Genomic DNA, 27,435 nt, shown 5'->3' with positions numbered 1-27,435 from the left:
AGCAGTACCCCAGGCCCCGCCCCCACAGGGTATTTAGACTCCAAAAGATGGGGCTCACATCCAAAGGCCAGAGCTTCAAGTTCTTCTCCCATTGCCAATGAAAGGCATGTTAGTTCAACAGGAGAGCAGAGGCTGAGACCACGGGCAGTGGGGGGGGGGGGGATCACCTCCCATTTGCAAGTTACAGGCCAAGGTGCTGGGCCCACTTCTAGCCTCTCCTGGGTGCTGATCCTTTACAAGGCATCCCTTCCTTCCTACTCAGGTGGCAGATAAGAGATACACAAACATGTTGATACCAACTACGCACCCGGGCCAGATTAGCCTTATGGCTTTCCATATACTCCCCATTTTGCAGACAAGAAAACTGAGTCCCAGGAGAATGAATGAGCACTAACTGATGGGTCAGGATCCCAATCTGGGGTCTGACTGTCTTCCTGCCGGCAGAAAATCTGGGCTGGAGGGTCCCTCTCATTCTCTGCACAATCCCACAAAGGAGCAAAAGGGCCACCGAGGCGGGGCTGCACAGGTGGGACAGGAACCACAGGTAACTCTGTAGGTGATGGCCAGTGGGGGGGTGTGGGGGCGGGGCTCCAAAGCTTAAGAACTGCAAAGTAACTCCCAAAGCAGTGTGTGGGGGCACCGAATGCCCTTGGCTTTGACTGTGAATACCTACAACTAGGATTCCCTCACCTCACCCCCCACCCTTCTCCCTCAGCATCCAGATAGTGCCTGCAGTCTCCCCCGAAGCTGTTAGCATATGGGAGGAGCAGCTATCGGAGGTAGGGTTTGGAAGACCCCAGAAGTTCGCAGGACAGTAAATTTCAGTAAGCCAAAGGAGGCCACGGGAGCGCTAGGCTGAATGAAGGTCAAGGCCCAGCTTAGTGTCCTTGCTGCACACTCACTTGCAAGTCCCTTAGCGCCTCGGCGTGCCACCTCCCTCCAGAGTGTTATGGGCACTTTACCATCTCCCCTGTGATCCCCTCCCTGTACACAGCCTGAAATCTACAAAGAACAACACATACACGGATTCTTAGGGAACAGAAGTGTCCATGTTTTACGCGTGGACAACATACCAGGTTTACTCGGGAAGCTTTAAATGCATCATCTCAATTCATCCTTAAAGTGTTCTATTGGAAAGTATAACTGGAGAGTTAGCGCTCAGCAAATCTCCACGCACGTTCTGGCATTCCCAGCATCCCTTGCAGCTGGCTGGGGAACCACGTGACGGATCTGACCCACGCACTGGAGCTGGTATGATGAGGGTCACCTTCTGGCTGGGTCAGCTGGGCATCCAAGGGCCTCCCCCACCTCTCTCTGCCCTTCGGCAGTAACTTCGATGCCACATATTCCAGAAGGTGTCGCTCCCAAGATGGTGGAATCACCATCCTCCTGAGTCCCTGAGTAACTGTGTGGAGCAGAGACCCGCCCCAGACAAGCCACGCGGGCAGGAATTACACCTGCAATGTTAAGTCGCGGAGAGCTGGAGTCCTCTGCGGCGGCGGCTGATTTAGCTGAATGGTTTTATTGCTATGACTGTTGCTCTGCTGCTTTTCTCAGGTAAGGAAACCAAGGCCATAAAGCCAGTCAGGGGCAGAAACAGGGTTCAAATTCACCACTGTGACTCCAACACGCATCCTATTCCAGGAACACCCCGTTGTTGCTCAGTTAGGTCACTGACTTCCCGGAAAGCTGAGAAATGGACAGAGAAAAGAGGGAACCACAGAAGGCTCTGAGCCCAGAAGCCAAGCGAAAGCAGCGAGGAGGGTCTGATGGGATCTCACAGCTCGCGTTCCTGGGGCTTTGGGGCTCACAGGAGGTTCTGTCTGCGGCTGTACGCGAGGAGGAAATATCACAGAGGGGTTTAGAGCCCTGGATGGGCCAACAGATCGGCCTAGGTTCCAATCCTGGTACTACCACTTCTCACTTGATTTTTTTCAGAGCCTTATTTTAACATCTGCCAAATGGGGACAAGATCTAAACCAGCCTTGCGGGTGCAGATGGGATGGAGTCTGGTCTAGCTGCTGGTTGATGGTCAGCATGCCCACAACGTGAGCCACCACGAAGATCACCCCCACCATAGCTCCGAGCACCAACCTTGCCAGGGGGGTGAGGCAAGGGGGCAGCGGGAGGAGGCTGCCCCAGCCAAGGCAGCCCGTAAAGCCCAGAACACACCCCTGGTCTAGCCTCTGTGTCTGCAGCAGACCAAGGGGCAGGGGACAAAGGGGGTGAGAGCAGGGCCGGCCAGACATAACGCAACAGAGCAGAGAAGCCAGATTATTTATTTTAAAGTCGCAAGCGTCTTCTAGCAAGACGGCCTTTTATTTGGGTGAATCTGGGAGTTGTTTATCAGCTTAAACTCATTATCTGCACATACGGTCTTCATACTGTGGTTCAGGGTAGGAAACAAAGGATGGAAGGGAGAGAATGGGCAAACCCTAGCGGAGGGAATATCATCCCTCAAGTGCCAGAAACCAGGATATTTCCGGTGACGTCACACTGGGCTCCCTGCCACAAGGATGGGGCTATCAGGCGAATATTCACAAGGTTTTAACTCAGGTCCATTCTCAAAGCAGACTTTTCCCGGCCCTCACACACATTCAAACCCAGGCAGCCTAACCACCATCCAAACGCTGTCGCTGAAGAAAGAGCAAAACAGGCTCAGAGAGGGCCAGTGACTCCCTTGAGGTCACACAGCTCCACCTGCAAGAGAATCAGGGCTCAAACACAAGTGTCTTCTCTCAGAGTTTGGGGACCTTCCCCCCACCAAACCCTGTTGCCTCTCGGTCCAGACGCACATGCGCAGAACCAGTGAACATGGTTCTGCTCATCTCCGAGTTGTCTGATTTATTAATTAAAGCAGCAGTCTTGGGAGAAGACAACGGACAAGGGTGGAACCGTAAGATAATCAGCGCGGACATGAAAGACCTACTTCGCCAGCTGCAGACACTGGGGCTCATCATCTCTCACTGTCTCTTTTCAAAAAGAGTTTCCTTACGGGCAGACACACCCATCCCCCGCTCCCCCCCACCCCCAACCCACGCCCCTGCCCCGGGATCCAAGTGCTGATTCCGGTCCAAAGTGCCAGCCCGCATAGCAGGAGGAGCCCAAGCTGGCAGCTTTGCTCCATTGCATCAGGTTGCAGAAATATTCGATCGACCGATCATCTGCTCCGGGGGGACCAAAGTGCTTGGTTCCAAGGCCCCCTCCCTTTGCCACGTACCAGCTGAGCACGAACAAATGTTCCTGATTTTTCCAGCCCTCTGGAAAGAGGGGTCCCTCAAAGGGGCGCCCAGCCACCAACACGGGCTCTCCTTAGGAAAAGGGAGTGAGGGTTAGACAAGCATCCAGAGACAGGCACCCTTGTGAGCCTGCAGACAGACTTAGCGTTCCCAGCAGGCACCGGTTATTAACATTAACTTCTCGGTCCAAAACAGCAGTCTGATGTTGTGCAGGGCTGGGGCGGGATGGGGCAAAACAGCAGGAGAGGTGCTCTCCGCTGGACTCAAGACAGAGCAAAAGCTGCTTACTGCCTCAAGAAGTTATACCTTCCTGCCTTTCAGCAGCAAGTCCACCAAGATCTCCCAGGCCAACGCCTACAGGTTAAAGACTGGGGAAGCAGGTTCAAGGCTGAAAGTGACTGTTCCAGAGCCCCCCTGGGATCCAGTAAAGGTCCATTTCAAAGCAGCCCCCACCAAGCCCCCCCAAACCTTGCTGTTTCCTCCCCTCCTTGGCCCCTCCCACAAATCCCTGCCATAACTCCTTGCCTCCACACCCCTTTCCCACCGGTCTCAACACACCCCCCCCCAACCCCGTGTTCCAGCCGTCCCTCACACCACTAAAACCTCATCCAGGAACTCAGTAGCTCTTTCCAGGCTGACGTGGAATTTTTTAAAGAAGGAGGGGCTACTCCCTAGATGACCCAAAGTATCCTAACTCCAATTCCAGACAAACTTCTGCTTCTAGAAAGTGCCCCAGTAGACTGCCATTTCAGCCTCGGGTTGGGATAAAGCTGTCCCAAGGGCCAGCGTTGTAATGGATTTAGGGACGGGAAGATAAGGAGACTGAATTTCCAAGGCTTGAAATTGTGCTGAATCAGAGATCTTGGAGTTTATACCGGGTCCACACGTGATAAGCTACCCAAATGCAAACACCTGCGAAGTCTCAAGTCCCTCTTCTCCTCAGGGCAGATGCGGTGGGTCATGAGTGGGCCACAGAAAGAAGGAGCTCACGGCCCTCAGGGGCCCCATGATCACACTGTCCCAGGGTCCAGGCTGTGTCAGGAGGCTTTCTTCCAACAGAGGAACAAGAACCACGAGAAATAAAACACAACCCCAAACTCCTTTTGTTTTCAGGCCCCATGATGTCTTGAAGACATACCCGGAGAAATCCATTGGGCCTCCCCACCCTTTCCCCTGTCTCCTCCTCCCACCCCTTCTGTTCAAAATAAAAATCATGCTGATCTTTCTGGCACCTCTGCCCTACAGCATTTTGGTAACATCCAGCAAAAACATGCGGTGGGCTCTACAGAAAGCCAGAACCTCAACTAACTCTCTTTCGGGGACCCCCCCCCATTTCCATGACCTTTGCAGGGGACTCTGGGGATGCGGGCGGGGGAAGGGCTGTCCAGTGAGCCCACACTGCTGGCCAAGAGACTCAAGAAAACTTCCCACAGCCACTATGAGGCCACCGCCCGTTCTTTGCTCATGTGTCCTCTCTTGGGGTGCAGGGAGGAGGGGGGGAATTAAAGAGAGGAGGCAAGAGTCCCTTCAGTCCACATTCAATGTCGAGCAGGCCCACACAGGCAAAGCTGATACTCTTTATAGATGCCAATGGCAATCCTGCTTCCCCCAAGGGCTCCCCACAGATACACAGACTCCAAGCACGAGGGTGGGGGGCTGAGGTCAGAAAAAGGGACGCATCGCTGGTGTCTTACCAACAGCTGTGAAATGACCGGATTAAAGTGGACTGTAGACCCAGATCCAGAAGCAGAGCGACCCTGTCGCAGACTGAGTAACCCACTTCAGCCTGGACCGCTGAAATCTCCCAGGGCCCTTCATGACCCGGTCCCGTGCCTGCCAGCTTACTTGTGCCCACCCAGGACAGATCTGAAGTGCCCACAAGACGGTCATCCAGCCCATCCATCTGGCCACATGCAGGAAACAAAGGTACAACTTTTACAAGAAGGGCGCATTCAGCAGTTTGGGCTGTAGACCCCAAAGAAACCTCAACAAATTGATCCTCTCATCCCGTTTCTCTACACCAGTTCGCTGTTAGTGTCAAGTTTCTCTTGTTCTTTTTCCTGGGGTGAGTATTTTAATCAACCATACACCTCGCCTGCTCCCCTAGAAAAACCACCCCCTGACGACCAAGCTTTCCCACACACCGTGTACCCCAAATCCACGCTCGGACTTCTCCCGCGCCGTCCCACGGGGGCGGCCGGTTCCCCCGCGCGGGCCCCCGCGCCTGTTGGAGGGTCTGTGATTCTAAGTCCTGGGTTTCCGTGCATTTGTCTCGCAGGAACCAGGACTCGCCTTCCTGTGGGTGAAAGGGCCGGGGAAGGGCTCCCCCTGGCGGGGGCCAGCTCACCTCAATCTAGCGGGGATCCAAAGCTGGCGCGAGCCCACGCGAGCCAAAGCAACCCTCCCAGAGGACTCCTATTATATATACCCGGTAAATCCGGACGTGCCAGAGAGGCTCGGACCTCACCGAGCACCCACAGAGTCTCCGCTTCGCTTCCCCAAACCGCGCACACCCCGTACGGGATAAGGGGGACCCGGGAGGAAAGCGTGGCGCCCCTGCCCCTCCCGCCCCGCCCCGCTGCTGGCACCCCAAAGGCGGATCGCCTTCGGTGCCCTGGCTGGGCCCAACAATCTTCCGGGCAGGATCCTCGATCCTAATCCCTAGTCTCTATCGGACCTCCTACGGAGTGGCGTGGCCCGCACCCCCGCCCTCGGGGCACAGACCCCGCTGAGCCCCCAACCTTGTTAACCACACCTGCTACCCCCTGCCATCCTCTCGATGCCCCCCAATCACCCACCCAGAGCGCCCAGCGCCGACTGGGACCGCACCTGTCCCGGGGGGAAGCCTCTAGCCCGCGGATTCGGGGCAGGGATCTGGGGCGGGGATGGAGCAAGCACGTCTCCCCTGCCCCCTCCCCAGGCCAGTTTAAGTAGAACTTGGTTTCTGGGCTTCCCCGGGACCGTTCTGGGATCCCTCCCCCATTCTATCCCCATCCCCGACCGTACCCAACAGTCGCCGGGGGGAGCGCCCCTGGGGTCTCCAAATCCCCGGGGGTGCAGCAGCGGGGCGCACGCAGGGCGCGGAGGTGCGGAGCCCCCTACCTTCCAGCAGCAGCAGCCGGACCCCGCGCCAACTCCCGCCGACGGCCGCTGGGGAAACTTTCCCCAGGCGGAGAGGCGCGCTCGCAACTTGTTCGGCGCCGGCTGCCTTCCTGGCGGTGGCGGCGGCGGCGTGTCCGGGGACCCGGTGGCGCGAGGCGGCGGCAGCGCTGGCTCGGGGCTCGGGGCTCGGGACTCGGGGCCGGGGCTCTGGCGGCCTCGCGCGGCTCCGCTGTGGATCGCTCGGCGCTGCGTCCGCCCCGCAGCCTGGAGCCCCCGAGACGCCGGCGGCAGCTGCAGCCGCCCGCCCGCCCGCCGGCCCCACCTCCCAGCCACCGCTCCGTCCCTCCCTCTCCCCCGCGCTCCCTCCCCTCCCCAAACCTCCTCCCCGCCAGTCTCCCGTCTCCAGTCGCCGCCGCCACCGCTGCCGTGGCGGCCGCCGAGAAGACACGTTTCCTCCGGCGGGCTGCCCCTCGCCTCCTCCCTGCCTCGGTATCCTCCTGAGGTGCGGCCTCCGGGCTATGTTTCGGGGCCCCGGGGCCCACCCTCTGTCCTGCTCCGTCCTTCAGCCCCTGCCCGCCTTCCCGCTCTGCTCCCGGGCCCTCGCTTCGTCCGAATTCGGGAGATAACGCTGGGGATGTGGGAGAGTGGCGTGCTAGACCCGGAGTATTCATTCCGGGGAAACTTTCACGCAGCGCCCCCCCCCCCCCCATAACCGACTGCAGGGTTGGAGGGGATGACCGTCCATCTGGACCTCGCTGCTTCTCCTGGGCTTCCTGCTGCCCCGGGAGTACCTGTTGAAAGCCGGAGGGATTCACCCTGCCAAGGGCTGCTTCCGCAGGCTGCGGATAACAGAGGCCGCTGGCGGGGGTGCTGAGGGGGCGGGGCTGACCCCAGACCAGATGCAAATGACTTGATTGCAGGAGGCCGCGCTGTGTCTCCAATCTCGGGACTTATCTTTTCATCTTTGTTCCTCGGCCTCAGTCACACATCCCCTCCCCAGCCCCTGACACATGACTTCACTGAGACACTTAACCTCTGAACCTCCTCCGTGGAGAAGCTCCCTACCCCTCCTGCCGCAGACCAACTGAGCCAGCAGGCAGATGGAAGGGGCAGCCCAAGTGAAAGTGCTTGGCTACCCCCAGATGAGTGGGGCTCGGGATGCCCACCCCTCTTCCCTGGGGGGCTGTCTTTTGAGAGTCCCCCCCCCCCCAAGCTTTCCCGTGGTGGAGTGTCTGATGGCCCTGGATAGTCACACACACAGGAGCTCTGCAGGGCACCCCTTGGTCAACTGATTCACACTAAAGGGTGAGTGACTGATAGGCTTTGACCCTATTCCAGTCTTGGGTATGAGGATTGGTAATGTCAGGCCCCAGGGGCTGGAAATCTCTGCCTGTCCTTGCCCACATTCCCAGAAAAGGATATACCCATCTGAGGACTTTGAGGGTATCTGATCCTTTCAAACCGTTCACCTGGAGTATGTTGAGAAAGGGCTGACGGAGAAGAGAGGTGGAACTGGGAGGGAGATAAACCTGGTCTGCCTGAATTTTCAGATGGACCCCAATTGAGCAGTGCTTAACCCCAAGGAAGAAAATCTCTGATAGTGCAATTTCTGTAAAACAGGGACAAGAAAAACCCTAAAGGGATTCAGCCTCCATGTTCACCCCTTCCGCTGCCAAAACAGGGTTGGGGGAGGCTGACCCTTTACTCTGAGAAACCCCACAGGCTCTGTGTTTATGGAATGCTGTTGGAAGAGGCTGTCTGTGTGGGCCTCCTTGGACACGAGGCGCCACATAAATTTAAAGAGGGAAAAGGCTCAGCCCCTAGTAAGGGTACTGGGGCCTGGGAGGTGGAGGCCAGAGACAGCAGGAGCAGTGGATGGAGTTTCGGAGGGTCTGGGGGATTGGCAGAAGCCGGCAGAGGGGAGGGGAGCACCGGCAGGGCAAGGCAGCACAGGCCAGTTGGACCACTCAGCCGCCCAGCTGGGAGCATAGGTCCAGGTCCAAGTCAGAGTTTCCCAGACCTCAGCCATTCTCCTGCTTCCATGAGAATCTGTGCACCAGATAAGGCTGTTTGCTTAATAGCTTTCTTTAAATCAACTCTTGTTTTGTTTTTTTGTTTTTTTGTTTTTTACTTAAATGTGCTTGTTTTTACAAAGAAATGTTATATCATTCCCATAAATGGAAAACCAGCATCACATTACTATAAATAGAAGGTCCCATAAAAATAAATACAATGAAAATAAAACAGTGTTATTAAATTCTAACAATGTATATTTAACCACAATAAAAAATCTCCAGCAAAATACAGCCGCCCAAGGACGGTACTGAGCCCAAGGCCCCACGCTCTTGTAAAGGGAGATTAACAAGGGCTAGAAAGGTGTTAAAGACACTTTAGCAACAAACTGAGATTCCAAGCTGTGATCAAAAGGGTTGAAAGGGAGCAGAAAGGGAAGTCCCCACCTCCAGGTCCTCACAGGCCAGCATGGGTGAACTCCTTCAATCTCCTTGAAGACTTCTGATGCCCCAGGAAATGCAATCTAAGTGCATATGAAAAAAAGGTACTTGTTGGCAGAAGGACCCTAAGAGCATAGTCCTGGGTAGGAGGAGGTGATCCTGGTGACCCACAGGGTGACCCCTGGGATAGTCCTTCCCTTCTCTGGCCTCAGTGTCTCCACCCTACATCCAGAGGCTTGACACATGGTCTCTGGGATCCCGTTTGCTATTCTTCGAGAAAAGCAAGAAAGGCTCTGGGTCATGGCTTATCAGGAAATTGAGGAGGGGGGGAAGGGGGAGGCTTGGAAAGGGAGAGAAGGTTGAGGGGGGCATGGACGAGGGTCAGCACTCCTCGGGAGGGAGGGAATGACATGTTAGGGCCACTGTTGAGGGACTGGAGTCTAGGTCATCCCAAATCCAGAGTTGGCCCAGCCCAGAACGTTCCAGATTCCCCATGTGTCCATCCTGGAAAGAGCCTTGTAGAGAATCCATTGTAATCCAACCACTTCATTTGACAGATGGGGAAACTGAAAACCACCACAGACTAGATCTTAGTCATGGCTGGAGAGCTGGGCATCGAACTCAGGCCCTTTTGACTCGCCCCCATGTTTGGGGTGCTAGTAGAAATTGTTCTTTCGAAAATATTCACCTCTACCCACAGGGGCTCACAGACTTCATTTTTCTCCCACAATTGGGAAAAATCGATGAAATGGCCCGAAAGCCCCAAACTCTCCGGAGCACGGCCAGTGTTGGGCAGCCTGTGTCACTGGACAAAGGACACTGGAAGTGAGCATCTGCATGCCAGCATCTTGGGAACCCTAATGCAGACCAAACGGCCCAAAAAAAGGAGTCCACAGGCCCAGGTTCCAGTCCTGGCCATCTCGACAATTCCCTTCCTGTCCTAGGCTGCCATGTTCCCCTCTGTAAAGTGACACTTTTGGGTGCTCTCAGTGTATCTCAAGATGGTCCCATCCCCAGGTGCCCAAGGACTGGGGGCCAGATGGGGAGACCCCTCCCAGCTTTCACCCCAAGCGGTTCCCCTTTCATCTTTTTTGTATGATGGTGTCTTCCGTGAGAAAGTTGCTTTCACTTACAAAGAATGTTGGAGTCACTAGAAGTCATGACCTCTTCTTGCTGCTAACCTTTATTAATTTAGGACTCATTAGACTGTGAGCTTCTCAAGGACAGGGGCCCTGTCTTTGTTCATGTCTGGGTCTCTAGGACTTTCTACAGTCGGCGCTCAGAGGGTCGTTGGAGGCCACTTCCTAACTGTGCCACCTTGGGCCACCTGCTTAAACTCTCTGAGCCTCAGTTGAAGCAGCTTTAAATGGGAGTTGGAACCAGACCTCTAGCATTGGGGGGCTGAGTTTCTCAGAAGAAGCTCTCAGCCCCACCCCTGGCACATAATAAGTGCTCAACAAAGGGCAGACTTCTGTGTGAATGGACGAATGGAGGATGCTAGAAGGGCCAAGTCCTTTCCCCAGCAGGCGTCTTGACCTTACAATCTAGCTTTTCCAAGGCAGCCTGCATATTAAATATTTAATCATTGCCTCCCTGTTTTTTTTCCCAAATTGTTTCTTTTTGTGTGTAATTTGCAATCATTTCCCCCAAAATGACAGTTCATTAAATGTACAACTGAGTGTGATTGAATCTGTTTATCTTTGTGTTGATTTTCATAGAATAAATTTGAAAATCCTAGGAACATCCTTTGGGGGTTTGAAGAGTATGGTCCGGATCCTCTAGGGCCTCGACCAGCTGCAGGGACTCTCCTGCTTTCCCTCTTGGTGTCCCTCCACCCAGCTGCCCTCAGTTCATGGCCAGCCTCTCCGAGTGTCCTCAGCCCTGGGCCAAGGGCTTGCCTGCCAGGGTCCTCCTTCACCTTCAGGAATGCTGCTGACTGGGAGCTAGAAGAGAGGGGGGATGCTCCCCTCTTCCCCCAGGCTCTGTAGGAAAAGAGGTAAATTCATTATTTTAATAAATTGCTAGTAACAATATAATACTAATCACTGCCTTCAGGGAGGGCTTTCTAAGGTAGAAGCTTGGGTTGTGAGGACAGATAAACCCAGGTCCAAAGCCTGGTTCCTTTATTTAGTTAGCTGTGTGGCTTCGGGCAAGACACTTTGCCTCTCTGTGCTTTAGACTCTTATTAATCTTTAACATAAGGAGCTTGTACCATGCCAGGCACTGTGATGAGGACTTTAGAACACAGGCTTGGTTAAGACTTCCAACAACTCCATTAGGTACAGGTAGCTAGAGATTCTGTTCTATAGACAGAAATCAGAGTTCAACCAGCAAATGCAGGTTTATATTTAATAAATATTTATTATATCTAATAAATATTTAAATTATTTAAATAAATAATTAAATAATATGCAGGCTGCCTTGGAAAAGCTAGATTGTAAGTTCAAGCATTTCTCTTCTCACTTCCATGAGAGCAGGAGAGAGCAGTGGACAGGAGGAGGTCAGAAGATTTGGGGCCAGCTTGGCACTGAACTTGCTAGCTGTTGGCATTGGCCAAGTGGCCTGGTGCTCCTCTGAGCCTCCCTTTTCTTCCTCTTCTCAAGGCGGATACCCGACAAGACAGTTGTAAACATCAAAGGAAAGGACATCTGCAAAGGGACTTTGATAAACAGAAAGCATCTAACAAATGTAACTTCTTTCTCTTTTTTAAATCACCTTTATCATCCCGTAGAACTGCTGAGATGACAGGTTTGGAACTCAGGGTCCCCCCGGTACATTTCAGTTGTGCAATAAATATTCATGAAAGTACCATATCTGTGAACTCGCCCCACACCTGGACACCTAAACTGGAGTCAGAAGAAGGGATGTATGTGGTCCCTGTCCTGGTTTGGATGGTGGATGGGGAAACAGTCAATACAACCAGCGAACTTTTAAATTTAAGATTCATCTTGGGCAACAGCTCTCCCATTTTACAGATGAAAACACTGTGGTTAAGCTGGAGATTGAGCTGGGTCCACTTATCCAAGATATGCCAGCAAGTTGACTTGGGAGTTTAGGGGAGTTTGGGTCCTGCTTCCCAAATCAGCTTTCTTCTGACCAAATGTCTTGCCTCATTTTCTGTGCTCCAAGCTTTGGTTCCTCAAGGATACCTTCTCCCCTCGGTGAGAAATGAGTGCCTGCATCTCTGCTCCCCAAGCCAGAATCTGTTGTGTCTCCCCTTCTGCACTCCCATGCCAACAACACCAGGAGTTGCCCCAGAAGACCCTAGAGGTGGGTCCATGGCCAAGGGCTCAGGTGCCCACGAGCAGTGGACACCTTGTCTAGGTTGCTGTATATCCAGCCAGGGAAGTGAAGGTGGGACTAAGATCAGCTTCTGTGCAGTGCTGGAACGTCACAGCTCTTGGACTCTGGGACAGGGGAGCCCTGAGCTGAAATCTCAGCCTGCTGAGACCCTGGGCAAGTCACTTAACCTCCTTGAGGCTCAGGTCTGGCCTCTGCAAAATGGAGATAGTATCAGGCTCTACGGGAGTGAGAAGGTTGATTGAGCTAATACATGGAAAGTGCTCTCAGAAGTTACAAGGCAAATCTGGAAGACGGTTGTGTCTATTTTCCTTGAAGACCAAGTGTCATGGATACACGAGACTTTGAGAGCCTACAGTGTGCTTTGGGGGAAGCAAAGCTATAAAGACCACTGGCCAAGAACTTTTCTGAGTTCTTACTAAGTCCCCAGAACTTTGTTCACCACTATACCTGTATTAATTCCTCCCAACAGTCCAATGAGAAAGCACCCATTATTGTCCCCTTTTACAGAGGGGAAAACTGAGGCTCAGAGAGATTGTTACCTGGTCTCTAAGCGAGTGAGTGCAGAGCTGGAATTTGCACCCAGGCAGTCATATTCCAGAGCTCCCAATTCTGTATCCTGACTCACACTACTTCATGCCCATTATCCCTCTGTTTGTCCAAATAACCCAGAGATTGTTAGTATCATCCCCATTTTACAGATGAGCAAAGAGGAGAAGTTAGGTTCAGACAGGTGGAGTGCACAGTGCAAGGGCAGAGCTAGGAAGGTACCAGATGCACTTCAGTGGCCCTGACTGTTGAGACTGGCAGACGGGTTCCCTCCAGGCAGGAAGGGCTGTCTGTTCTGGAGCTAAGTGACCCCACAGGGAGTCATCTCAGGCCACTGGCATGTGTGCTGGGCATGGCGTCAGGAAGGCCAGTCTTCCTCCTGGTCATTGATTTCGATGGCCATTCTGGGGCACCAGTCAGCAGCAGAGAGCAGAGCTGAAGAAGCTGGCTCCGGGCCCGACTGGTTCTGGCCGTGTCCCGGCTGTGTCCCGGCTGTGTCCCGGCTGTGTCCTGGCTTGGTTCGAGGACAGATCTGCGCCTGGCTGCCACAGTGACAGGCGGCTCCCTCGCTGCCTCCAGCCTCCTCTCCCTCCTCCCAACCCCTTCCTTCCCTCCTTGTCCCTCTATTAAGGGTTAAATTTTGTTCCCCCAAAAGATAGGGGTGCCCCAACCCCCACCCCTACCTGTAGACAGGGGCTTGCTTGGAGAGAGCGTCTCTGTAGATGATGAAAGTAATGCGAGTTCATTAGGTGGGCCAAATCCAATATGACTGGTGTCCTCATAAAAAAGAGGAAAAAAGTGGAGCTTGAGGAGAGTCTGCACTCCGAGACGGATGGGAGGGAAGACAGAGGGAAGACACACAAAGATGGCCTGACAATGGCCAATGCTGATTGGCTGTGGCTATAAACCAGGGCTCGCAGGCCACCAGCAGAAACTGGCAAGAGTGTGGGAAGATGCTACCCAGCATCTCCAAGGAAAGTGGTGCTGTTCAGACTTGAAGCCACCAGAGAGTGAGACAGACGTCCCAAGGAAACACACAGCCTCCTGCTTCACTCGGTCCTTGCTTCCATGTTCCAAACACACACGTCAACGTGACCAGGCTCAAAACTCAGGATCCTGCCTATGTCAAGTTCTCCCTGACAGCTGTGCTCTGTGCCTGCTGTTCCCAGAAAGGGTGTACACAAGTCTAGGACTCCAGAGCCTTCTCCTCCTGCTTGGAAACGGGCTCCTCATTTACTTAAAATTACAGAGCACTTGTTGGGTGGTAGGTGTATTTTGAAGTGCTTTCCAAATGTTAACTACTGTCCTTATCCCCATTTCACAGAGGGGAATGTTGAGGACAGAATGGCTCAGGGCTTGGACACATTCTGCACGGCTAAGTGGCAGAGCTGGGGCTCGAACCTGGGCAATATGGCTCCAGGAACCAAGCTCTTCACCGCTTTCTCTCTTTGCCTCTAACGATCCTGTTTTATCTGCTAGCCGCTCTGTCAAATGGGAACATACGCTTGCAGGAGGAAAATCACGCTCTCTTCCCTGCCGGAGGATCTCAGTTCCTGTTGTGAAGCTCCCAGGTCCTTGACCACGGAAGGAACGGTGCTGATTGGCTAGTCTTCTGCTTGAGTGTGTGAGTGTGTGTGCTTATGGGTATACATGTAAGGAACATGTCAGTGCTGGCATGTGTGTATGTGTGTGTCTATACTTGTGCGTGCATGTGTGTATAGAAGTGTAAATGTCATGGAATATATCTGTGTGTGTGAGCGAGAGAGAGCGGGGGGATACGTCCCTACTTGTGTGTGTATGTGTGTGCATGTGTGTGCACACGCACATGAGCACTGGTACACATCCACGCTACTTAATCACATCTCTCTTTTTTTTTTTTTCTCAGAGTGATGCTGATTCACTTACTCAAATGAATGTTCGCATCGTGATTGACTCATTTAATGGAAGCAGTTAGTTCATGTGCCTGTGTGGAAACTGACCCTCCAGACCCTTTCGCCAGAAGAATACGGACTGTACCTAGTTCTTGAGCTAACACATGCTGGCCAAGGATCACTTGCTTTTTCCTGCAATGCCTGCTTGCCTCGGGCTACCATTCTGACAAAAACAGGGAGACAAAAACGGGTGTGAGAGTTTGGGAAGGAAGGCAGGGAAGAAGGATCCCCCCCAGAGGAGAGTCTCGAAGTTTATCAAAAGTGACTTTGCTCCAGTGACTGTCTCTGTGGGGATGTGGCAGCCAAGTTCGTCTGCTGATTTGCGGCAGACCTCGTTTGTGGCAGACCTGGGGCCAAGGCCCGTTGGTCCAGCTGTCCACGTCTCTCCTTCTGGTTTTTCTCCTTCCCAGGTGTCTGCCTTTTCTGCCACTGCCTGCCTGATTCCTTGCTTTTTATTCCAAATATGTAAGCTTCTAATAAACCTAGAGACAGGCTGATGCCTGATTTATCCCCAGTTACAGAGAAGCCGGAGCCAATTACAAGGTGGATAAAAGGCCCCGTGTGTGGTTTTAAGAACTGCTTCCCCAGCATAAACAGCTTAACTCCGTAAAGCTCCCCCAGAATGTTTGCTCAGTGGTTCCGTTTTTTAAAAGGCTGACCTTTGCTACAAGACCCTGGGTCTGCTCAGATGATTGCAACACAGCAGGTCACGGGAGCTGGCCACCCACTACACACAAACCAGCCCCTTTGGGACAGCCTTGTCCTGTGTTGAATTCACAGAACCTGACACCAGGGAGGGGTTCGAGAAATATCTAGTGAATGAAAGCATGAATTAAATAATCAATAAATATTAGCTTACACAAAACAGAATTAGATGAAATCCTCTGAAGGGAAAAAAGTCAGATTGCCTATCCTCCTCGGCTGAAAGAGCTTGTTCTTCTAATCAACTGGGCGGCCACCAAGCAAGCCCTTATGGGAGAGACCAGGCCTTGTTCATGGGCATGACCCCTCCAAGCAGAGGTCCCAGCCGGCCAGTCGCCAGTCGATGGTTCGGAGTTCTGCTAGGTGCGGACAACCATCCTAGGTAAACACTGGGCAGAAGATGGGGGAACCCGACAGATATGGCCTCTGCTTTGATGGAGCTGCCAGCTCCCCAGCAAGGCTGTCTACCTTGGGATTTACTGGGCTTGAAGCTGCCCTACGAATGGGGAAGTGGCCCCAGTCCCTTCCTGGCATCCCAAGGCACAGAAAGACTGCTGCTGGCAGCTTATGGAAATAGGGGGTGACTCACCCCCCCACTTAAGGGGCCCACACCGGGGGAGGGGGGAAGCAACAGTGCTTTATTGGAGATAAAAACCCACTGAACAATCTATACTCTTACTTGCTTAAGCCTGGATCCACTGCCCCTAAAATAAAGGAACTAACAAAAACTCAAGGGGACAGTTTAAGCCGAGAGAGAGAGAGAGAGAGAGAGAGAGAGAGATAGAGAGAGAGAGCAAGCGAGAGCTCTGGGTACCTGCTGGCAGCAGCCTGGGGGAGGGGGATAGGGGTGGGGACTGGGGTGGGGGTGGGGGTGGGGCTGGGGGCAGGGTCTGCCTACCCAACATCCCAACATCAGCAGGTGGAGATTCTAGTTCCAGCTTTGCTGGTGATGCGCTGGTGGCCTGGACAAGGGCCTGCCCTCTCTGAGTGGTCTGGGTTAGCAGACATGAGCCACGAGTCCCTTCCAGGTCATGCTTTCTGCGGCTCTGATAAATACCTCTCTCTCTCCTCCCTGTCCTCCCTGCCTCTCTGCCTGCTGTCCCTCCACGTGGGATGGTGCTCTTGGTGGGGCAGGCGTGGGGGGGGGGGGCATGTACTGTGTCATACTCAGGAGTGTGCCCTCACCCTCCAAAGTGAGTTTCCCAGGGTGCCCCTGGCCACGGGACACACAGAAGACTCGGCCAAGCCCAGGCCTGGGAGGAGACCCCAGCTTACGCTACTGGGCTCAGACGCGACAAGGTGAAGATGCTGGTGCTGGTGGTCCAGGGGTTCGGGAGCACATGGGCAAAGGGCTCAGGTAGACCCAGCCTCTCTGCACTTGGCCTTCCTGCAGCTTGCCAGAGAGGATAATCCCAGCTCTTGCTCTCTGTCATCCACAGGGGAACCCATTTCTACCAGTTGTTTCCCCCCAGAGCACCTCACCCCCACACAGACCCATGAGAACCAGGGTGGACTGCTGATCAAAGGTCAGGCCTGCATTTGTCCTTGTTGTTTTCAGAGGAAAAGCTAAAGTTCTGACAAGGACTTATCAGACGCAGCCTCACCGGTCCCCCACGCTTTGCCTTGTATCTCCTCTTCCCATCTCCCACCTTGCTTACTGTTCTCCAACCATATTGGCTCTTGGTCATTCCTCCAACACAGGCATGCAGATATTCCTACCCCCAGGGCCTTTGCACTTGCCATTCCAACACCCTGGAGTCTTGCCCCAGATATCGACAAGATTCACACGGTCTCATCTCATTGTTCCCAAGCAGCAAGGATTACCCTGGACACGTGGTTTAAAATTGCAATCTTAATACCACGAATCCTGTGCTCATTTTCATCGAACTTCGAGTCTTCTAAGATTCTGTACCATGTACTTATTCATAGTGGCGGAAGGTAAGTTCGTTGTGGATGGAGGTCCTGTGTTGTTCACTGCTGTGTCCCTGTACCCAGAACAAAACTTAGCACAAAGAAGACACAAAATGGGGATGGAAGCCTTGGACTGGGACTCTCTGAAAGCAGAGGTGGTATACTCAGCGTCTTTGTTTCCATGTGGCAGACTCTGGCGGGAGACAGCAAAGGCAACCAGAGAGGCCAAGAAAGGCTTTTCATGACAAGTGATGTTCATTGAGGTTTTAAAGTATATATAGGAGTTCACCAGCTGAAGAAAGGGGCAGAATGTTTCAAGTCAAAGGGAGAAGGGTAGGAAAGAATGTGAGACCCCTTTGGGAATTGTGAGGGCTTTATATGATGAAATCATGGGATGTCCAGAGGGAAGGGGGTAAGAAGCCAAGCCAGAGAACTAGGTAGTCCCCCCTGAGATACTAAGCTAAAGAATTTTGGCTTTATGCGTTCTGGAGGCTGGGGGATTAAGTAGGATAACAAATTCATTCATTCATTCAACAGTTTGAAAATGTTTGCTATGGAACAGACACAGGTCCACATTCTGGAATGTATGAGCTTTAAAGATCACTCCTAGGAGATGGAGAAAGGGCCTGGCTTAAATCCTGACTCACAGCAGAGGTTCTATGGTCAACTGCTAATGGAATGAATGAATGAATGAATGAATGAACGGACTTTATTCCTCTACCCAGCTCCCTAGGAATGAAACTTTGAAATATTGCATGGAAGCTCTGCATCCTGTTCCTCTAAGCACTCCGTCCTCTTCCCCACCCCTGCAAAGGAATGACAGAGAGAGATCCATTAGGATCTGGGTAGTCTTCTAGAGGCCATCACCAAGTGCAAACGCCCCCCGCCCCCCCGCACGCAACCTCCCCACCCCCCCCTCCTCCCCACAATCAGGTTGATCACTGGCACTGGCAGAGGGAGGCAGCCTGGCCCTGGCTTCTGGGTGCCCCTTCTCCCCACCTGGACCCAAATCCCCAATACAGTAAATCACAAGACAGGAAAGAGGGGACAGGTGGGCTTGTCATTCGTGGGAGGGCTCATTTGGGAGTGGGGCTTGGCAACGGGATTTATTTCCTTTAAATCTTCTTCCATCTGCCCTTTTGCTTCAAATTTCCTCGAGTTCATCTTGTGTTTACAGAGGTCTGTTAGAGCCACCTGGGGACACTGGCAGTCTCCTGAGAGTAAGTTGGTCAGGCAGGCACATGTTTATTGCACGCCTACTGTATACAGTCACGCCAGAGGGCCGCCCTGGAGAGCACCAGTGACCACTGCCAATTATCAGAATCTGCTCTCAACCAGAAGCTCTGCTCCCAGCTGTGTGTTTCAGTTCATTCAAATCACAGACAGCTCTTGTCAACTACTCCTACTGTTAGAGCCCACTTCACAGAAGAGGAAGCTGTAGCGCTGAAGGGAGGCTTAGCTGTCCGAGGGACAGTGCTCTTGACCATGGCTCCATGATAGGACAGGAGGCCCATGCCTGGGGCGGGGGTGGGGGTAGGTGGTTGGGGGCGGGCAGAACAGGGTATGCACTTGTGCACCTGCTCACCGTACAAGCAGAATCTCTTCAGGGACAATGTGCATGGGGTTGTTTTATGTCCACAAATCCCTTTGAAAGGTGGAGTCTAATTCCTTTCCCTTCAAGTGTGGGCCTGACTTAGTGATGACCCCTCCTTTTTTAAGATTTTATTTATTCATCTGACAGAGAGAGAGAGACAGAGCACAAGCAGTGGCAGCATCAGGGAGAGAGAAAGAAGCAGGCTCCCTACTGGGCAGGGATCCCAAAGTAGGGCTTGATCCCAGAATTCTGGGATCATAACCTGAGCTGAAGGCTGATGCTTAATTGGCTGAGCCACCCAGGTGCCCCTAGACATGCCCTTGAGACAAATAGAATGTGGCAGAAGTGACCACGGATGACTTCTGAGACTAGATCGTGAAAGGCATTTCGGCTTCCACCTTCCTTTCTCTGGCTCTGTCTGTCTCTGTTTGTCTCTCTGTCTCTCTCTTTCATGTCTCGCTCTGGGGAAGCCAGCTGCCACGAGAAGAGGTCCATGTGGTGAGGAGCTGGTCCCCCAGCCAACAGCCATGTGAGTCCGCCATCTTGGAAACGGGCCTTCCGGCCCCAGTCCCACTTTCAGATGCTCGATGCCCCATCTGCCATCTTGATACAACTTCATGAGAGGCCCCACACCAAAGTAACCTGGTCACGCGTCATCAGTTCCTGACCTACAAGACTGTGGGAGAGTTCTTCTCTGCCTTTAACTGTGGGGATGATTTGTTTTGTAGCATCAGATAATTAATGGGAAGAGGACTGGCCTTGGGAGAGAGTGGAGAGAGACTCCTGGGATCTTAGGGGGAGGGGGGCAGAGAAGGGGGCTCCGTGGTGGGCAGCTGTCAGCTGAGTGGATGGATGGGATGTAGGGGGACAAGGATGATGATGATTCCCAGAGGGGGTCGCCCTACACCCCCCGATCTTCTTATGCATTACTAATGTCATCTTCATAAGAGCCCTGTGGAGTGGAGCTTTATGACCCTCTTTATCTTCATCATCCTCTACTTAAAGATGAGGAAACAGAGGCTCAGAGGGGTCCGACGAGCTTCCTGAGGTCACAAAGTTCATGCAGAGCACAGTCAGGATTTGACCAGCCTAAAGCTTGTGCCCTCGACCATTATGCCGACCTTTGATGGGGGAAGCCTGGTATTCAGAGGGACCTCAGGGTGGGGGAACTTGAGTGCGGGCTGGTGACAATTGCTGCAGAAGAGAAGATTCAAGAGTACTGGAGGACTAGGAGGTTGGCAAGTCTAGCTAGGGGCAAAGGTCATGTGGGTGGCCGTCATAGGGACAGGAGCATCTTCTCACCATGCTGGATAGCCCTGGAAAGTAGGTGGTTCCAGTTTGAAATTTATGCTTCTGCTGTGGGAACTCAAGGATGGCGCATTTGATGGGGTCAGGCTCATCTGGCCCCAAACGACCGTGAAATACCATAGGGATGCCTTTCTTCCTCATATAATAGTTCCAAGATTAACAAGTTTCTTCTAAGGCTCTTCCACCAAAGTCATTGTTGTTTGAAAATGAGTCCCTGGCACCGCCAGGTTCTAGCCATGGGGAAGGAGCAAGTGAATGCAGGAAAGGTCCACCCAGGGTCTCAAGGCATGACCTGAGAGTCCTATTGTGACTTCCGCTCACAACCATGGCCACGTCCAGCTGCAGAGAAGGGCAGGACATTCAGCTGCCTCGGGAGCGGAGTACACACCTGCAGTTATGTGACTGTGGAGGAAGAGGACAGGGTCCTGGGAGGTCCACCTGGGAGGTCCACCCCCACCTTGGGGAACCACCAGCAGCATCCGCAACAGGGGGATGGATATGGGATGGGGCTTGACCAACAGTTGGGCTACTGCAAGCTTAATCCAGACTGCCCCTTTTTCTTAAACTTTTCAAGGTAGGGAACGTCTTTGAGGACCTCAAGAAAGGTGAGGACCCCCGTCCCAGAAAAATATACATACATATAATCAGTTGTGATGGACCAAATGTTTGTGCCGCCCCGCCCCCCACTGCCAAATGCCTATATATGGAAGTCTTAACCCCCAGCTGTGCTGGTCTCTGGAGGTGGGGCCTTTGGGAGGTGATTAGAAGGTGACATCTTGAGGGTGGGACCCCTGGGATGGGGTCAGTGCTCTTAGGAGGAGAGAAAGTGACACCAGAGCTTCTTCTCTCCACCATGTGAGGATCCAGTGAAAAAGCAGCCATTTGCATATCTGCTGGGACCTTGACCTCAGACTTTCCACCTTCCAGAACTGTGCAGAATAAACGTATGCTGTTGTAGCCACCCCTACCCATGGCATTTTGTTATAGCAGCTAGAGCCTGCTAAGACAATAATTTTGCATGCAAGTTCAGCATCCATGCCCTTCAAGTGAAGAATTCGTGGATTAGAAGCTATTTATAAATGCATTACATTGCAATTCAGATCTGAGCTTCCCATGAGACAAAGCAAAAAGGGCATCCTGGGTTCTCTAGCTCTCCTTTGTCTTGGGGGGCAGGGGAAACCTATTGAGTTATTTGAAAGAGAAAAGTCGCTTTCCTGGCGCCATCCTCTGGAGAGGAATTTATCTTTTGGGCGGCAAAACAGTAGTAGCTTAATTTTCACTCAGCTGGAGTGCAGGTTGCCTGGGAATCCCAACCTGGCAAGAGGGCAACACCACCTTGAAAAGCAAAACACTACCAGCTTCCTTTCCCCAGAGAGGCTGTCCCCCCTCCTCTCCACCCCCTGTAAATGCAGCTCCGGGTTCTGCAGCAGCAGGTTGCTAAACAGATGCACAGGGACACATGGGAGACCCGGGGTGCGCACACAGCTGCCACCAGGAAAGGTCCCTGGCAGCCACCCTGCTGCTGCCATCACTGTCCTTGCAGTCCCCACCCAACAGCCTCTGGGCCCTGGAGACACCCTGCCTGGCTGCTGTCCTGGGGACAGACCAGGGGCAGAGTCCTGATGACCCATCCTGGAGCAGAGGAGGGCTGGCTCCTGGTCTGCATGGGGAAGGGGGTGGGGCTGGAGTCCCCACCTCCACCCCAGCTCTGCCCCCCCACCTCCTCCCTCCCCCTCTCTCTGCCCAACTCTCTCCGTTTTCTTTACCTAGTGTTTTGGGGGCTTTTCTCATACTTTTCTCCTCTGCTCTGCTGGTCTCGCTTTCACGGAGGACTCTCTCTTAGTGGGGTAGCCCCCGGCGCATTTGGCTCCTACCATTTGCTCCTACCCATTTGGCCTACGGTGGTCTGATCTCCCTGTATCACTCTCACTCTCTTCTTCCTGTCACCCTGTCACCCCCCACCTCTCTTTAGCCCTTTCCCTTAGTCTGTCCAACTCCCTGTGTGCCTCTTTGTCTCTGGGTTGGTTTTTGTGTCTCCTGTGAGGACTGTCCCTGACCCTCCTCCTCTCTTCCGGTCCTGCTCTCTGGCCTTTCTCCATCCAACTGCCCCCACTCCTTCCTTCCCTCCCCTCCCCCTCCCTCCCACTCTTCCTTCCCTCAGCCCTCCACCTGTACCCTTCTTCCCCTCCCTCCCCCCTCCCCCTCCCCCCCCTCCCCTCCCTCCCTTCCTCCCTCCCTGTTCCTTTCTCTTTCCCTCTCCCCTCCCTTTCCCTCCTCTCACCTCAACCTCCCTCCCAATCTCCTTCCCCTCCACTCCTCTTCCCCTCTCCCCGCCCTCCCTTCCAACTTTCTCTTCTCACCTACCCTCCCCCCTTCCTTCCCTCCCTCTCTCTCTTCCCTCTTCCCCTCTCTCCCTCCCAATGCCTTCTTCCTTCCTGTCCTCCCTCTCCCTCCCACCTTCCTCCCTCTCCTCCCAGCATTTTGGCTCCCTCTCCGTTACCAGCGTCACTCTCTATGTTCCATGCCTCTTACCCCATCTTCCCTTCCTGAGTCTCAGAGAAGGGAACTGGGGCCCAGAGAACGCTGGTGTGAAGCACAAGGACAGTGAATCAGCTCAGAACCCCGAATCTGTGTATCTGTGTCTTACAGGGTCTCCCTTCCCCACAGCCAGTTCATTCTGGTCTCTGGGACACTCCCACAGCGCCCTCTGTCCCCAACCCCAACATACACACACACACACACACACACACACACACACACACACACACACACACACGGTAGCCCTGGAGCCCAGCCTGGTCCACCAGCCTCTCGGTGGTGCTGGCTCTCTTCCCCTCCTGGCTGGAGTGCCTCGTTGCCATGGTTACTCCAGCTCATCCCTGAGGCCACAGGGGACCAATGCTGGCTGCTGGCACTGGTGGCTTCGACTAACTGGGACCAGAAGCAACTCCTTGGCTCCTATTTGCCCCTCAACAAGCCTCTCTCCCCATCTCCAAGGGATTCCAGCCTGGAGAACCCACCATATTTCTCTAGGAGGCCACGCAACCTTCAAAAGAACATTTGAAGGACCTCCTTCAAAAGCAGTTAGATCCACGGCTACCTTACCTCCGCTGGGTTCATGACCAGGACACCATGGGCTAAGTGTAGACCAAAGCCTCCGAGTCCAGGCTAACACTCACACACACAATCATTCAGTCATTCCCTCTTTCAAACATTTGGAGATAGAGGGCTGAATAAAGATAGGTCTCTACCTTGGAGAAACCCCCACAGATGAGAGGGATGGAGGATTCTGGAAAACACCAACCTGCCTGAGTCCAGGGCATTCGAAAGTTCTCCCAGAGGATAGGCTAATGGCTGGCCCTAGAAGGTGAATAGGGATAGGAGAAAGAGTGACTGGGATTTGCATGCAAATGGCTCTGGCTTATGCAAAGGCACTGGGGTCAGAGAGAATGTCACAGGGTGGGTAAGAGGAGCTCTGTCAAAGTCAGTAGCCTCCATACCTCTTTCGGGGTGGGGCAGATGACATGGTAAGCGAATGCTGAGGGAGTAAATGAAGGGGTAAATGAAGGAGCTCCAGGAGGCTCGCGGTGGAGGTTGGAGGCACAAGGCACATGGAGGGTTTGGGACAGAAGGACTGCAAAGAAGTCTCCAGGCAGGTTTTATTACCATTCCACCCCTGCCAGAGAGCTGGGAGTTCGTGCCTCAGCCAACTAAGGGTTTTGTTTGTTGGCTTGCTTTCTGAAGAAAAGAAACTCTGGCAGCCGTTGGGAGGACACATGGAAGCTGGAAGCTGGAAGGTTCGCTTGTCCAGAGCTGGTCTTCCTCACCTACCCCCACTGAAGCCACAAGAAACAGGAAGAGCCGTGGCCTTCTCTCTCCAGCTGATGGCAACTCCATCCTGCCAGTTGCTCGGGCCAAACACCCTGACGTCATCCTTGACTCATCTCTTTCTCTCACCCCTGCATCTGATGTGTCAGGAAGTCCTGTTAGCTGCACTTTCAAAACGTGCCTGGAATCCAACCGCTTCTCCCCACCCCCACCTCCCCCAGCCTCGTCCAAGACACCCTCTCCTCTTGCTCCCCCATCTACTGCCACAGCCCCTAACCTTCTGCTTTCCCATCCCCGTGCCTGGCCCTCCCCTCAGTCTCCTCTTAACTGGCAGCCACAGAGATTCTGTTAAAATGGGAATCACATCTTGTCACTCTTCATCTCTGAACTCCGAGATGGTTCCCTCTGTTACTGGGTAAAAGCTGATGTCTGTGTAATGGCCGAAGGACCCTGCGGAATCCACCCTCTCACCCCTCATGTCCCTGATCACCTCTCCTACAAGTCTGCACCCTCTCACTTAGGACACCTTGGCCTCCTCACTCTTCTTCAAACGCCACAGGCGGCTACCTGCCTCAGGGCTTTTGCACCAACGGTTCTCCTGCTCTGCTCTGCTCTGCCCTCAGATGACCTCATGGCCTTCACCTCCACTTCCTGCACGCCGTTGCTCAAAAGTCACCTTCTCAACGAGCCCCACCTGGCACTATATTCGTCTCCCAGGGCTACCGGTAATGAACTGGCACAGACAACAGGGCTTAAATGACAGAAATCTGTTGTCTCCTAGCTCTGGAGGCTACGAGTCCTAAATCTGCCTTCTTTTTCCACAGGGCGCTCTCCCCATGTGTGTGTTGGGGTCCAGATTGCCCCTTTTCATAAGGACGCAGGAGGGGCCCACCCTAGCCCAGGATGAGCTCATTGGGACCAAATGAATTACAACGAGGTCCCATGCTGTAGTACAACGGACATATGTGCGGGAGACACAATTCCACCCATAACAGCCCCCAAACTTAAAACTGAACCCCCTTCTCGGCCCTTTCTGATCCCAGTCTCTCTCTGTACGTTCATGTAGTGGGCTGACCGCCCACATCCCCGTGGCCATGTGATGGCTGTGATTTGTTGCTTCCCCTCCCCCACATGAATGCAAGCCAGAGGACAGGATAATCCCAGCGCCTAGGTCTTGCCTGACACATCTCAGTATCTGTTGAACTTCGCCGGGTGAAAGGGGACAGACGCAGGGAACATTCGGGAAGCTGTCGTGGTACCCAGGCCTTTGCACCTAGACCGAGGCCACGCAGGAGGGCTGACAAGCAGGGCCTAAATGAGAAGATACTCTGTGGACAGGACTTGGTGGCTTTAAAGGATTTAAAAGTGAGGGTCGGGGGGAGCAGGTAAAGAGAGAAGACATTCTAGATTTTTCTAATCTTTTTCTGGCTTTTCAGCTCTGATGGCAGACGACTGTTGGTTGGCTCCCCCCAAATCGTGCCCAACCCCCACCTTGCCACAAGAAGGCAGACATCAAAGGCTCAGAGGCTGGCTGTTCGGACCCCCATACCCTTGTCATGACATGAACCCAACACCAGCCTTCCCTCCCTCCAGAGGTCTGGATTTGTGGAAAGCATAAACCCCTACAGGTTTAACCTGCCATCCCAGGACTCAAGCACCTCCCTCCTTTATGAGACTTTCAAAGTCCAGAGTCCATCCGTTTTGGGTTCTCTGCTCTCTCCCAGGCCTCCTGGCTGAGGAAGTGGCCTGGCTTTGTTCTCAAGCCTCCAGACAGACTCTCTTCCACATTCTCCTTCTCTAGACTGACCTTCCCCCAAAGCATTTTCTGTGTAAGGGGTATAAATGGGTTTCTTAGCAGAGAACTAAAGTGGTCGCCTTCCAGTGTGCATGGAAGAGTGGGAAAAGCACAGGCTCTGAATCTAGAGAGGTCGGGGGGCAGCTCTTTGCTGTGGAAAAGTGACCTTGCCACTCTGACCCTCAGTCCCCTCTTCTAGGGCAGGGTATCTCCGATGAGGAGGGCTGCACAGGTGAAGGAGGCAAGGTCCATGGTGGGTGCTGGATAAATCGTAACTGTGAGGATGGTCACCATCTCCAGCTCACTTCTTGGAACCCTGGCCAAGCGTCCCACATAGGTCAGCGAGGCTAACATGGTGAGGAGATAGCAAGTGGGCCTGGGGGGCTGTGTGGGGAACACAGAGGTTCCCATTTCCTGAATTCTGACCCTGCCTGTGGGGGTCTTGGGTTTCAGAATGCTACATCATACACACAAATGTGCATTGGGGGACAACTGAGGCTAATGGCCTCTGGAGGCAGCCTTGCCCATCCATGCTTAGCTGCCCTGACGCTGGTCAAGTCATGGATCTCCCTGAGCCCATGACCGCGTCCATCAGGCGTCCGCTTCTGGGCCCTGGTGAGTCCTCCTTGCCTTCTTCTGGCAGCTGGGAGGTCAAATGGTTTCAGATTATAGGTTTCGTGTGCCACCCAGAATGTCAGGACCAAGGCAGCCGGACTCAGCTCAGAGGGTTTGAACTTTGGAGTGGATAGAGGGGGACCAAGTCTCATCAACCCCACTCACTTGTGTGATCTGGGATATATCTCCACCTGTCTGAGCCCCAGCTGTGACCAGGGCCTCCCTCCAATCCTGGGTGCTGAATCAGTCCACACTGATACGAAGAACAAGGAGCCCAACAAAAAGTGGCCTAAAGTCTTGGGGAATTTTATTTCCTCATATAAATAGAAGTCCAGAAAGAAAGTGGGCCCCTTCCTCCTGCTGTTCCTTTTTAAGGGGCAGAAGAACCTTCTAGAAGGTTCCATTCAATTCCATTGGATGGAAATGCCCATAGACCCTAGCTCTGTTCCTGGCCTCTTAATCTGCTTGGGCTGCCATAATAAAGGGCCACTGACTGATTGACTTGAACAACAGAAGTGTATTTTCTTACAATTCTGGAGGCCAGACGTCCAAGATCAAAGTGTGGGCCAGGTTTCTTCTGAAGCCTCTGCCCTTGGTTGGTTGATGGCCGCCTCTCCCGAGTCCTCACGCGGTCCATGCTTGTCTGTGTCCTAATTTCCTGTTTCTACAAGGACCTCAATCATACTGGATTAGAGCTGACCCTGATAAACTACTTTTACCTTTAAAATTACCTCTTTAAAGACTCTATGTTTAAATGCAGTCCCATTCTGAGGTCCTGGAGGCTAAGACTTTGAATTTCAAGAGGACGCACTAGGGCTTATAACACCCTGTGAGAGCTCCATAAAGGTGAGCTCTTGGTTATCTGTATGTATATCTGTGCTATTTTATGATTGAGTTCTCTGACTAGTGGAATTTGTTTACACAACATCAAAAGACCATATAAGAGATTCGACTTGGGGCGCCTGGGTGGCTCAGTGGGTTAAAGCCTCTGCCTTCGGCTCAGGTCATGATCTCAGGGTCCTGGGATGGAGCCCTGCCTCGGGCTCTCTGCTCAGCAGGGAGCCTGCTTCCTCCTCTCTCTGCCTGCTTCTCTGCCTACTTGTGATCT

The 27,435-nt window shown here is 53.3% G+C and overlaps 1 protein-coding gene across 5 annotated transcripts in view; it reads right to left on the bottom strand.

The window, feature by feature from the left end:
* TSPAN18 (tetraspanin 18) overlaps window positions 1-6,652 on the bottom strand; it is a 177,557-nt gene extending 170,905 nt beyond the window's left edge. For 2 of the 5 annotated variants that reach the window (XM_082684052.1, XM_082684054.1), the window contains exon 1: window positions 5,384-5,497. The gene's annotated coding sequence lies outside the window, so the exon portion shown is untranslated. Of the gene's footprint in view, window positions 1-5,383; window positions 5,498-6,245 lie in introns of those variants that run through there. The other 3 variants (XM_082684050.1, XM_082684051.1, XM_082684053.1) reach the window with 3 other exon arrangements.
* Between the last annotated feature and the right edge of the window lie 20,783 nt (window positions 6,653-27,435).

Source organism: Mustela nivalis (assembly GCF_964662115.1).
Source record: "Mustela nivalis genome assembly, chromosome: 9".
NCBI classification, from domain to species: Eukaryota; Metazoa; Chordata; class Mammalia; order Carnivora; family Mustelidae; genus Mustela; species Mustela nivalis.
Note: the sequence above shows the minus strand (reverse complement) of the source record. Positions and strands in the feature narration are given on the sequence as shown.